Here is a 14666-nt window from a genome sequence, read left to right as displayed (position 1 = left end):
AGAAAAAGAAAAAAGAAAAAAGAAAGAGTTCCTCACAAAAAACAAAATCACACAACAAGGCCCCAGGATTTCCTTTATTATAGCAGAATAGCAGAATTGTCCAAACTTTATGCTATTGACTAAAGCTTCTATCTAGGCTTTCTCTTTCTTGTTTAATAAGTCCTGCAGTCATCACTGAACAAGGAGTTGGTTTAATCAGGATGGTCAGATACTTTCCAGCAGGAACCTATTCACAGAATCACAGAATCACAGAATAGCAGGGGTTGGAAGGGACCTCTGGAGATCATCTTGTCCAACCCCCCTGCTTGAGCAGGCACACCCAGAGCAGGGGGCACAGGAACGCATCCAGGCGGGGTTTGAATGTCTCCAGGGAAGGGACTCCACAGCCTCCCTGGGCAGCCTGTGCCGCTGCTCTGGCACCTGCACAGGGAAGACCTTTTTTTCTCATATTGACGTGGAACTTCTGTGTTCCAACTTGTGCCCATTGCCCCTTGGCCTGTCGTTGGGCACTAGTCCCATCATCCTGACACCCACCCTTTAGACATTTATAGGTATTGATGAAATCCCCCCTCGGTCTTCTCCAGTCTAAACAAACCCAGGTCTCTCAGCCTTTCCTCATAAGGGAGATGCTCCAGTCCCCTGATCATCTTCATAGCTCTCCGCTGGACTTGCTCAAGCAGTTCCACATCCTTCTTAAACTGGGGGGCCCAAAACTGGACACAGCACTCCAAATGTGGTCTCACTAGGGCAGAGCAGAGGGGGAGGATAACCTCTCTCAACCTGCTGGCCACACTCCTTTTAATGCAGCCCAGGATACCATTGGCCTTCTTGGCCACAAGGGCACAGTGCTGGCTCAGGGTCAACTTCTTGTCCACTAGCACCCCAGGTCCTTCTCAGGAGAGCCACTTTCCAGCGGTCAGTCCCCAGCCTGTACTGGTGCATGGGGTTGCTCCTCCCCAAGTGCAGGACCGTGCACTTGCTCTTGTTGAATTTCATGAAGTTCCCCTCAGCCCAGCTCTCTAGCCTGTCCAGAGACATTCACCTGATAGTTTACTCACATATTGCCAAGGAACATAGTTTTGAATCCCCTGCAGTCGAGAAGAGGTATTATTAGTGCTTGGGTTTTCCATTTCCCCAGCTCATTATGCTAAGCCATGGGCTAGCCTTTACTCTATGCATTTCTCAGAAAAGCAGATAAAACTCAGGAAAGGAAACCAAACTGAGGGAGTTCTCTTCTTGAGTAGCTCACGAGCTTGGATCCAGAGAGGGGTATCATGGCGCTGAGCACACCTAGGGGCTCAGCAACCTCTTTCCCCCTACTCAGGGGTTTGGCTGCTGGTGCTCAAGGCCAACTCTGCCATGATAAGCTTGGATCAAGCTGTGGTGGAAAGGGCCTCCCAACCCTCGTTCAGGAGCTCCAGCTCTGGACTTTGGGTCCTATTCTGAGGGACGAGTGCCTAAAATGAAAGTGTTACAGTATCTAGCCCAGAGGAATCTCAGCCAAGGTTCCTGTATGACTACTGGCATGAAGTATCTGCTGCTGAGAATGTAATGTCTTGTTGATTTTAAGAGCAATCATATGAGATTCTTTATTATGACTCTTACTCTATTAGATGTGCATTTGTTTCTCCGAAGTATAGGATTTTTTCGTATTTAAGTATAGGAAGTATTTAATTCTTTAAGTACTGAAAGAATTCTTGGGGAAACCTTAAGGAAATTTTTCATAAATTGGAAACTATGACCTAAAAGATGTCTAAGCTGAACAGAGTTGCGCAATATCCAAGGAAAGTAATCTATGTCCACAGACCCCTACACGTTAATTTTCTTTAAAAAAAAAGTATATATCCTACCAGCTAAGTTTACTCATATGCTTTTGGCCCTGTAGTAGAGACTTACCTCTTCTTCAAATATAAAATGGGACCACATGCTTTTCTTCTCCAGAGTAACTGGAACCAGAACTATGCCTCCATCAGGATGTGGAAGCATCTAAGGCTTGTGATGTCTTTTGACGGTTGATCCTCAGTAAGGGGTTCAGCAGAGTTCAGTTTCTTGTTTCTTGCTTTCTTCTGTGAGGGAAAAACCAGAGCACTATGAGGCTGGAAGGCATAATAAGGCATAGTTTATTTTCTGGTTGGGGTGTCCTCACCATTTACTTCCTCTTACATTCAGGAGTCAGGACTCTGGAGTACAAAGGTCACACTGAGTCTATAATCTCAATACTAAGCATGACTAAAGGACATAAACATAAGGTAAAGGACAGTTTTGTTCCCCGATCAGATTCAGCATTTTGTAGTTATTTTTATTACAGATTAGCACAAGGCATAGACTTTGCTGACTTTTAACATGCCAAGGTCATCTGGGTGAGATCCTTCAAGTGCAGAGCAGATCATTGATCTCATATTTATTCCAGGTCTGCGGTTACCTCTGTTTGTCTTTCTATTTATGCTCTCTTATTATATAATCTAAAAGTACAGCAAAGCAGACTAGCTCTCCTGTGCTGGCACAAGCTTCCTTTTTCCAATTCAGGTTGTCAGAAGCTATTCTCTTTCTTTGACTTGTTGCCACAGTTGCCTTGATTTAGCTTCTAGTCCCTTCTTCATGTTGACCCATGTTCTTTGATCCATAAAGGTTCACGTGATCCTTTTAGCAGGAGGTTAATTGGTTGTATTTTGTTCTTCTCAAAAGGAAAAAAAAAGGAAAGAAAGAGGGGGGTGAAGTTTCACAATAGTTACCAAATTTAGCTTAATTTTTAGGTGGCTAAATTCCTATGATGTGGATCAAAATTTGCCTAGTGAGGTGTGATCTCTCAAAGCTCCTGTTGTTAATACAAATGCAGAAGTTCTGCTCTGAATTCTAAGCAGTCTCAGCCAATCCTGCTTCTCTGCAGGAGCTCTGTAACAATTTTTTCCTTCTTCCCTACCTCCTGCAGATGATTTATCACAGATATTAAGCTATGCCCAGCCCCAACAAAATACTTCACTTTTCTGCTAAAAAGCAGATGCTTGCCAGCTCACATTTATTATATAGTAATGACATTCTGGAGAGGACTGAAAATGGCATTCTGCAAAATTGAAGTTTTTTGCTTTCTGTCCCTATTTTCTCTTTCCATAAGAATGATCACAGAGAAACTCTACTGTGTTTTGCCATCAGGCTGTCCCATGAATGACAGCTATGTTGAATTTATTCATCAAGGCATGGAGAATGTAGTAATAAAAGTGCCAGTCAGCCACTTCTCTCACTCAACAGAACATATGGTAAAAGGTGGATTTTTAGGTCTTGAACATTGGTGTAAATCAGGACTTCTGTTAGCGTGGGACTATGGAAACCCAGATCAGAATTAGGCTTTTGGAAGATGGGAAACAGTGCTTCCAAAGAGTAAAAGTGTGACAGTTTACAGATATCTGCGCCTCTTGACTTCACATGGTCATTGTGACCTGAGCAATGGCAAAAGTCACCTCCTGCTCCAGAACCTGAAGGACCATTGTGCTGTCTGAAGGCTCTGGCCTCTTTGCTCGAAAAGGCCTCAGCACACAGATGCTGGAGGCTACAGCTCTGTTTACAAGTAATTTGGCACAATGGAAGTGGATCAGTGAGTTACAAGTAGTTCAAAGAAACGTTTGTCAGTTAGTTTAGGTCTTGTCCCTTAGGCCGAACATCATCACTGCACATGTGGTTTGAAACTTTCTGAAGGGAAACCAACCCACAAGCCTTTGCTTCCTTGGCTGTAGGCTCATCTGCAAATCATCCCACTGTCTCCTGCATGGTAGGGGCTTGTGTGAGCAGGTCAGCATCCCTGACACCATCACTCACAGGGAAAAAATGTGTTGTCATTCCTCCTGTGGTTTCCAAGTGACAGGCCAGTACCTGTTGCCTCAGTTGGAATTTGGATAACATGCACTACAAGGTGCCGTGTGGGAGTAGTGGAGAACTGAATCCTGTGTATGCAGCAAAAGGACACAATCATTAATGAATAATTAATGAAAGAAGGCCTACTTGCCCCAGGCCTCACAGTCTCTGAGAAGGAGGATGGGCAGAATGGCTCCCTGGGAGTCCTTGCCATCACAGCTGCTTTGCCCATGGTCATCCAGACACTTTGGACCTAGGACCTGAGTATGGGGGGACTGCACTATCCTCAGGATATATGGTGACAAACAGTGGATGCAAGAGTTTTAGCAGAGGAGAGGCAGCATCTAAGGCTCTCTGCCGTGAGCTGCTCCAAGCTTCTCATCCTCATGTAAAATGTTCTGAGCCTGCTGCTGTGGTTGAAAGCCTGGCTATATCATCTTGTGGTACCTCACAGCCTCTGACTTCTACCAGCCATTAACTAGTTAGTGGGATAGTCATATCCACTCCAGGCCAAGTGGTCATGGAGATATGCAGGGTTATCTTCCCATCCTTTACCTTCGTGCAATGCATAGCACTGATTATTCATCCAGCATTTTATTCTGTCTGGGTCCCTGAGCCATGGGGATACTGCTGACAGGGTTCATATTCCCATCTGGCATCCTGCTTATAGTGGCTATAGATATATAAGCAGCAAGAGTCACACTCCATTGTGTCTTTATGTCCTTCATCTTTAAGTCAAAAATCAAAAACCTATGGTAAGGGTCTGAAATGCAGTTAGAGGCACAATTAAATCTAGATTCATAATTAACATTTCCCAGGACTGAGAAGGACATTCAGAACTAAATCAGAGAGAAGAGTGCAATTGTTATTTTGTTTTCAGAAGAGCACAGTCACAGAGATTAGCTTTGTCCATTCTCGGACGATTTTCAACCCTGGTGTTTATTTGCAGCCTTCCCTGGCAGAAAGTGGCAGTTTTTTCCCCATGAAGCCATTTGGTCCAAATCCAAATGACAGCATTTCTCAGAACAAAGCACGAAGCCATTTGCTTTCTTGAGGCCACACAGGCCATGCTTATTTCTACCATATCTTCTTGACAATCGAGCAATATCTAAACAAACCCTTTAGTGAGGACCGTGAACAAAATTAAAGTAAGAAAACTTGTTACTTTCACACAGCCATATTTTGAAAAGAAATGCAGTTCTTGGTTATTTTGTTTTATTCTCACCTGCCATGAAATGCCTCAAAAAAACCCTCAAAATGTACAAAAACATTTCTGGGCAGTCTAGTGTCTCTACTTATGGGAAGAGGTAATGAGATATTTCCTATCAACCAAAATCCCCAGGACAGTTAGTCCCAAGATTAAAGAGAATATTTATAATCTCTTTAAGAATATAAATACGTATAAACAGGCATATCCATAACTAGTGCACATCAAAGAAAGTCAGAGTGGGAAAAGATGGAGGTATATCTCTGTGCTCTCTATCATACTGCTGTTTTTACGGCTGAATTGCAGGTAGCCATGTTGTAGTCAGTAAATGGTACAATTTCAGTGTTTTTGTTTCCATTCATCTGGACAGCCTCAAAACCACCAGGGGCCTCACTGAGTTAGGTGTTGTACAACACATAGCAAAGTGCATTGCCTCACCTTTGTTGTATTTAAACACAAAGTCTTAGGATTTCAGGGTCAGGAGAAGCAAATTCTCCTGTCATTGATGCTGGAGGGAATGAGCAGGAAAACTGAGAAGAGCACAGGTGTCCCACATGGCTGTGATGTTTCTTACCCTCAGTTACAGTAGTGCTGGTCTTCAGTTCTTCTCATATTAGACAAAGTTGCCTCTACCTTCTGCTGGAGCTAACTGCAGCATACCATACCATACTACAGACCAAACTATTTTGTTAACTTACTTCATAACAAGTATTTGTTCCTGGAAAGATAAAATGAATGATGGTGACTGCTGCAGGGGAAAACTGCTCAATTCATGTGGTTTATTTCCAACCAGCACCAAGGCTGTTTATAGATATAATAATGACACGTAATTAAGAGGCAATCAGTCAACTGTACATTCAGGATCAATATTAGCAATATATCAAATAATACACAATACTAGATAATTGCAAAATATTTAGAGATCTAACCTAAACACCCTACTAAAATAGTCAAAGGGCTACTTTTGGCGGTGCCGAACCATGGTCTGCCTGCAGGTGTGTTAACCACATTTCTCTCCCCACTGCTACACGTTTTCATACTATTTTGCTGTATCACACAGGCATTGTGTGAGGACTCACTGATGTGAGATTTGTGCTTGTGATCATAGGACAAATTAGTACATAATACAGCAAAACCAAAGTCAGTTTTCTCAAAGCCTAAAACCCATCCTCAATTTTAGTATAGTATACAGGCTTCCAAGTCAAGGGTTATATATTTTCAGCTCAGCTCATGATTAGTATTTATATATCAAAGTTACAAATATTATGTGCCTCCTATTTGTGAATTCTGCAGATAAGTTGATAGTTTCTGCAGAAGAGAATACAGTAAATAAAGTAAATCGTGTCAGCTGTTATACATTGTGGAGCCTACTGAGTGCTTATTGGAGAGAGAGAGGATTATGGATGTGGAAAAAGAAGCATTGTTTTTTTGCAGCCATGGCCTTCTCTGTCTTTTTGAACTTAGCATGTGCATGATGTCAGAAATTGGTTTACTCTTATAGATTTGAGAAAGCAGAAGATAAGAATAGCACAAGATTTACAGACAAATTGCCTGGTCCTTCTTGTTTTTCCTCATGCTCCCCAAACACATATTCCCCTCTGACAACAGAAGAAAACTCCTACATCCTGGCAGAATAGTGGATTCCTGTCCTCAGCAGACAGCAGGGTTCCAAAAGCAACAGAAAATTTCACAGGTTCTCCAAAAGAATTTCCAGTGATCGAAAAAACATGTAAAAATATGTATGCCTAACACTGCAGTAATGGACTGCAGAGGAAAAAGTAACAGAAACCAGTTACGTCTGATATTTGTCATATTGTCAAGGAATAACTGCTTCTTGCTGAGAACAGAGATGATGAGTACCCATGTGTTCATGTGGAGGCTTAATAGTACCAGGACACAAAGATACCAGCAAAGCTAGTGACAAAGTTCACATCAAAATACAAGGCATAAGAGGAAAAGACTCAAAGATACTCATTCTGTCAAGTAGGACAATGAAAATCCGGACAAAAATACAATATTTATGTATTTAGCCAAGGGTCATTAGGAACTAAACTAGTTTCTGTGGGAAATGTTATTCCATCTGCGGCTCATTCTACAAATTTACGTATTTGCATGTGTGAATGAGCAGCTTTGCAGAGAGCACTTCATTTCTTATATACAGACACACTTTCATGTTTGATGACAGCAACATTAAGTTACTACAGATCTTTGCTGGACATATCTCTGAAAGATATGCTGAAAAGAGCATCCCTGTACTATCATTTTTTCCCACAGTGGTTTTTATTGTTGTTAAATTTTGTACCATTGTCCCTGAAGAAATGTTCTGGAAAGGAAAACTTAATGAGTACAAAACAGATAGCTGCTATAGAAAGTGACTACTATTATAAGCTCTATAACTCTTGGGCAATTTATGATCTTTCCTGGTGGTGAAAAGATATGAACAACCACAGGTAGAAAATGGAACTAAAGAATTTTACTTTTAATCTTTCTGACTTTGTAAAGGAAAAAGTGAAAGTTTTTAAAAAATGCCTTTTCCTTGCTCATTTTCTTCTGTCATTGGTAAAAAATAGGTTTTGTCAGCAAAAGAATAGTGCCATTTAGGAAGGCAGCGGAGAACCCAAAGGAATGCAAAGGGTGACAAGAAAGATAAAAGTATTAGAGAAAAAATTACCAGTGGAGACATGGAGGGAGCTGAAATTATACCATCTATTGCAGTCAAGATTTGAGAAGGATGTGGTCACAGTTTATATATATTTCAGAGTAATGGTAAATATAAAGAAGGTAGTTCTCAGAGGGTGATATGATAAGAAGAAATGGACTGAAACTATGAATGGAATACTTCAGGATAGACATTAAGAGATATTTCTTAATGAGAAGGATAATCAAGGGGAGTAGCTGAAACAGCATCTTTAAGGAGAATCTCACCTGGGTAAGGTGAGATCTTGTCCTTAATGATCTTCTTATAGATTTGAAATACCAGACTGATATTAAATTGATTGATATTGAATTAAGTCCAAGAGTCCAGCATTTCTGCTTTCCTTGAGAGCAGTAATGAATGTCTTCCTTTCTAGAAGGGGCTTCAGACCACGGAGCATTATTATTATAAATTCCCCTATTTTCTCATGAGCAGTAACAAAAATCCAAATGTTGTAGATCGTGTTCCTGATACAGTGAAATTCGTCAAGCAGGTCGTGTATTATTTTTTATTGTTTACACTTCTTTTTGACACTGAGTGGGGCTTTTTTGAAGACTCACAGACAGCATGCCAGATCCCCGAACCCACGGGTGTCTCAGGAGCTGTCATAAAGTACATGACAGTAGTGCACAAATTCTCTTATTGCGTGTCAAAATCTATGAAAATAATTCATATTGCACAATGAACTGTTTCTTCAAAGGCTTAATCCTGCACCGAGAAAACAAGCATGAAGCACCATCTTGTTATTACTACCAAAACAACACCTGAAAATACCTGAGTCAGGAGAGTGGGTGATACAAAGATGCAGAGGCAGAGATGAAGATAGTGATTATCATCAGGTGGGAGAAAGCACTTTTCGATGGATACCGTGGCATTACAGCATTCAAAGCATCTTGTCACTGAAATTTGCAAGAGGTAGTAATTATAGGCCTGTGACTAATAATCTAACCTGCAGGCACAGGAATCTGAACTAGATCGGCTGTTATCTTTTGCAGGTCAGGGATCAACGTGCATTATCGGACATGTTTGAGACCCATTCAGGCTCTGGGCAGCACATGCTCTGCAGGATTTGTTTTTATCTGTACAAGCTAAGTCATAGAGACATGCTGCAAAGTGAAGATGATGAAGAGACAGACTCAGATGGGGACTGCTGGCAGCTGGGGGATGGGGATTTGCTGTTATGCTACTGCTTCAGACATATTAAAAAAATCCAAGCTGACAAATTACACTCTAAGGAAAACTTGGGAATTAGTTAAAGGCACATCGAGGTTTTTTCGTACTGGAGTTATTTTTGGTAACTTTTCACACTTAGGCTATCAGCAGAATTTTATTTTGGGCTTTTAAAACCCCAAGATCTTGCATTTGAGCAAAAGAACAAGGTTTCTCCACTGGAGTTTGTATTGAACTAATTCATCTTTCATGTGTGCCAGCCTCCAGAAGGAGGTTGTTGGTGTTGTTGATGATTTCTCTTCCCTGGTTGATTGTAGGCTATTTTCTTTTTTTTAAAAAAGATCTGATATACACTAGTCAGAAGAAAGTTATTTCTTAGGGAGAATGACACACTGTGGACTAAAAGCAAAGAAGCAGCATAGTTCCACGCTGTGGAAGGTGGATATTTGGAACTGCATCGACAAAAATCTCTGTTCATAAATCTGAGCTAGGAGTCTCCAAATGGATATGGGAATGGCTTGTCTTAAAGGGTGGAAAATGATTATAAATCAGGAAAACTTAGGAACACACCACTGGGATGCCGTTTTTATTTAATTTATATTGGTAAGAGACACAGCTAATATTGATACTGTCTGTTTGCAGTTTGTAGTGATTTAATGGATCAGGAATAATCCAGGGCAGGACAAAAGGAACGCTCTCTAGTAACCTGGAAGCTGAGCCTTTCAAAAAAATGTGAAGTAAAGACTTCATGACAGAACAGTGTGAATATTTTCCCTAGTCTAACACAGGCATCTATGGCTGTACAGCTTGCCTTTAAATGAAAGCATATGGTGGGATTGCATTAGCAATGCATTAGTTAGGACACTTGTTTATGTGTTGCAAATGCTAAATTTATAGAAAGTTATATAATTTTCTGAAGATCAACAATTTCTACTGAGGATTGCCAAAACTGTGCACGTGACAGGAGAGATAAGCCAAGCAGCGAGGGTAAGAATTTGTGCATCTTGTGGCATATGGTGTCTGCCCATGTGGAATTTGCTGAATGATCCATCAATTACCCATACCTGTCAAGCAGTCAGTGAAGAAACTCATTCCATGAAGGTGAATAGCTGAAGGGTTTTTAACTCCTGTAAAAATCACATCTGTTATTATTTCATATGGTAGATTTTATCTGAAGAGGAAATAACTCGCTAAATCATAACAAAGTATTGGCTGTGGTCTGATCTGCAACATCTTTGTTATAAGTAAGTGATGAAATTTTCCTATGTTTATTTCTATTATTTGGATATTGTTATAATTTTGCATCAAATATGGAAATCTTAGTTTAATTTTTTTTTAAATATTTCTAAAGCTTACAAAAACTATTACAAATAGGATCCAAAGTGTGTCAGGTCTCCTATAGTTTACTCTGATAGTTGCATGGTTAGATTTCATCCACTACGATGTTTTCTCTTACAAAGAGCTATTCTGGGTTTCTTGTTGCTCTTAGTTTACATATTTCTGCCGGGGTGAGTCATTTCACAATCTAACTTGTGTTTCCATTTTTACTCTGGTGATACTCATCCTAATTTTTTTCTGCACGCCTAATCAAAGAACAACTTCATATAATCATAAAGACTAGCCTGCAAGAGAATTTCTTGCAGCTAAATTTAACTAAGCTGCAAACTTCTGCAGGGGATGAGGAGAGTGAGTGGGCTTGGAAAATTGATTTAGTTGGAGTATGGTGCTAGTCTTTTAAGTTGCATGAGAAGCAATTTTGACCTTCAGGTTCAGCCATGCTTTGATAGATGTTTTACCTTGTATCTTCTTTCCCTTTCTTCAGATTATAGAAGGCAGTTTTTAAGCTCAAGTGCTATAAAGTGTTTCACTGATCTAAAAGTGCTGCACCTCAGTAAAATATGATGCAGCACTCCTTGATAGCCTGGGCTAGACCTGAAGTTCTTACCAGCTACATCTAAGGAAATACATTAATCAGACTGGGTTTAGCTGAAGTAATGGCCAGGAGTTGTTCATGTTGTTTAATCATTCCTGTGGACTGGGGCAAGGTGTGGTCTGCACCAGCTAGCTTTCCCATGAGCAGTGCCTGAGTTCTGTCATGTCCCCACCAGGGACCCAGGTCACTTGGCACTTTACATGAAGTCACCCTCTTTTCCTTTAGTGGTGATGAGGAGTTTATCCATACGGATGACCGCAGTGCTCTGCTGCTTGGCTTTAGCATCAAAGAATGAGCATTGGCCTGTTTTATTTATTGCTACATGTGTAGAAAATGAGATCTGCTCTGTGCATGGCTAGATTAGAAAGGGAGAAAGACTGCAAGTAGATTACACCACCTCTTCTGAATGATGGCACTGTAAAAGCAGGATTTCACTGTCTGCTCCTTTCTGCCAGATGAATCCAGGCAGACCATTGAAATCAGCTTTGAGATTGCTTTGAACTGTTAAAGATGTAAAACCAAGAATTTTAGGGTCACTTGTTGACGAACAAAGAACTGTGCAAGAAACCTCAAGAAATTACTCAATGTTTCTTCTAATTTATATAAAACCTCCTGCCAGCTCTGAAGTGAAGATACCTACACCATTGCCTGCACCGTTAAAGCACAGAACTTGTCTGATAGGAGCATCACATCCTTGGTTCATTGCTTCAGCCTGGCAAAGAGTTCCACAAGTCTCCCAAAACTCAGCTACGCAATTCCCACACCTCATGGAACTCTGTTTTATGGTCTATCCTACTGAGCAAATATGGATAACAGTAGATCAGGGAGAAATATCCAAGAGTGGGAAGTCGTACAGTCAACTGCACAAATTAACTGATCAGTTGTACAAGGAGGAACAAATGTCCATATAAGAGTTTCTCAAGAGATGATAGGGGAGAGCAGATACACTCTGTACGCTCGTCCCATTTCAGAGATGTGCTGGTCTTGGCTTGGATAGAGTTAATTTTCTTCATAGTAGCTAGTATGGGGCTGTGTTTTGGATTTGTGCTGGAAACTGCGTTGATAATATAGAGATGCTTTGATTATTGCTGAGCAGTGTTACACAGAGCCAAGGCCTTTTCTGCTTCTCCCAGAGAGTGGGCTGGGGGTGCACAAGAAGCTGGGAGGAGACGTGGCTGGCACAGCTGACCCCAGCTGACCCAAGGGATATTCCATGCATATGATGTCATGCTCAGCATATAAAGCTGGGGGAAGAAGAAGGAAGGGGGGGACTTTGGGAGTGACGGCCTTTGTCTTCCCAAGTACCCCTTATGCATGATGGAGCCTAGATTTCCTGGAGAAGGCAGAACATCTGCCTGCCACTGGGAAGTAGTGGATGAATTCCTTGTTTTGCTTTGCATGCATATGCCGCTTTTGATTTACCTATTAAACTGTCTTTACCTCAATTTATGAGTTTCCTCACTTTAACCCTTCCAATTCTCTCCCCCATCCCCCCAGGTGGTGAGTGAGCAAGTGGCTGTGTGGTGCTTAGTTGCCAGCTGGGGTTAAACCACAAGAGATGACTAATGTAACAGAGAGGGAATTTACAGAAGTACCTGTAAAATGCAAGAAAACATGCAGAAGTTCCAGCTTCAGTGAGAAGGTGAATGTATTGCTTGGGAACGGACAAGAAAGATTATCCTAAATCATAGTAAGGGACAGTTAGATTAGCTTTTAGGAGTATTATTAAGAGTCGGAGAGTTAAACTCACCAAAAGGTTTTAGGATGAGACAACAAATCTCTTCCATCTGTCACAAATGATGTCAGCATCATGAGACTGCCAGCTACATGGCAGGGGACTAGATGACTTCTTCAGGTTGCTTCTAGACCATTTGTCTGGTGATTTTTCTGTGGATGGAGGTGGCAGTGGCAAATCTGGCTCAACCCTCATCCTGGAGTTACTGCGCTGAGGGCCATAGTGCCTTACAAAACTAGAATCAAGAACAGTTAGGCTTATACAAAAAACAGTGCCATTATTGTGAGGTCAAAACAGGAGTTCAGGCAACTGTAGCTGCATGGAAAGCAGAATGGTTTGGAAAGGCAAAAGGATGTCAAAACAAAACTTCTTAAACTTTTTCTTATAACCACCTCCAATAATAAAATATAGCATTGGCTTCCTTTGGTCATTCGTTTTAAGGCTTGCTGCTTACAGAAATCGAAGGAACGTGATTGCCAGTGACATATTAGTCAATAACAGGAAGTAGAGAAATGTCAGAGAGCAGCTGGTAATGTGGTTAAAACAAGCTTTGGATCAAGCTGTTCAAGGGATGTAAAGGCCAACAAGTAGAATGCTGCAAAAAGCAGCTTAGAGACGTTGCTCTTCTAACAGCCTTAAAACAGAAGCTTCTTAGCAAAATGGCCCTTCATTCACATCTGATTCTGGACTGAGGTCAGTGGAGAATGATAGGGATGATTACTGGAAGCCTGCAAGATGTAAGAACAAGCTGCAGTGACAAAAAAGGAAGTATTACTTGTGGATCCATCTCAAGCAGACTCAGAAAGGAGATCTTATTGAAGGAGGCTGTGGCTTACCATGCAAGAGGTAAAGGCCTAAGAACCCAGAGGGAAGATACACATACTTTAGCAATGGTTTACAAGAAGGCTTAAACCTGAAATCTTAGTGATTCTGGACACATGAGTATGGGATTGGACGAAACAAGAGTCGTCAGTATATTATATAGCCCTCTCTGAATGCTTCACCTTGATGAGTCTATGAAGAAGAATGAAATGTTAAGTAGTCCTTGTGGAAAGGCGGGTTCTTTTGATTGGCATGGTTACCTAGGCAATGGGCTGATTCAGTCAAGAAATAGAGACTACTCACAGCAGTTTGATAATGTCATATTTTAGAATGAAAGCAAATCCCAGAAGAGATGATATTGAGATAACAACATTAAATACATTATAACTAAAAAATTAATTGTTACTAAGCTTGCAAACAGAGAGAGATCACCTTCCAACTGGTTCATTGCCATAATGCCATGAACCTATTAGAATGTCCAGTGGACACACCTAGTGAGCTATTTTCTTCTCATTTGAGTCTTCAATTAGCCACTTCCAATCACTTATATAGAAAGTACCTCTATTCATATTTTCTGAGCAAGCCAGGGGAAACACAGTGAGCACAGACCTGCAGCCTGAGAGGGGAGGGCAGGCTCTTCCATGGCAAAAAAAGATAAGTCCATAGAGTTAGCTCTGAACATATATGGTCCCTAGGCCAGCCAGGTTGAACATTCGAAGTCCATCAGTCAGATCATCCTAACTGATCCAGCCTTATTCTACAACAATGAAAAATCTGAAATAAAGTCTAAAAATCACTATCTGATGAGTATTTCCAATGAGAGTCATGAGACTCCCTTACAAAGGCCCTTTAGCAAACCCTGGAGTTGGGGTCAGGGTAGGTGTGTTTAAAGGCTACAGCTTTGCTCCCAGAGGGTTAATAAGATCTATTGACACATACTGGCAAAGCCTTTAGGGTTTGCTGGAGCTTTTTCATGTTGGAAGTGAAGGCATAAATGGGGTGAAAAGCCAACATGCCTTTCTTGGGTCTATATTGTGTGCTGCCCATGTCCAGGCAGACAGAGTGGGTAACTGCAGCTAGATGGGATCCATCTCACCCGGAGTAGTTACACAGCGCCTTGCTTATGGTGAAGGAGAGGGGTGGAGGAATAGTTAATCCCCAGCTGACTTTTTAAGAGAAAGCTTCCAGCCTTCTTTTGATTGCCTGAATTGCCAGGGAAAAGAATCCAGCATACAGGGCATGTCTTCTCAGGGTCAAG

Source organism: Phalacrocorax aristotelis, chromosome 2, assembly GCF_949628215.1.
Source record: "Phalacrocorax aristotelis chromosome 2, bGulAri2.1, whole genome shotgun sequence".
NCBI classification, from domain to species: domain Eukaryota; kingdom Metazoa; phylum Chordata; class Aves; order Suliformes; family Phalacrocoracidae; genus Phalacrocorax; species Phalacrocorax aristotelis.
Note: the sequence above shows the minus strand (reverse complement) of the source record.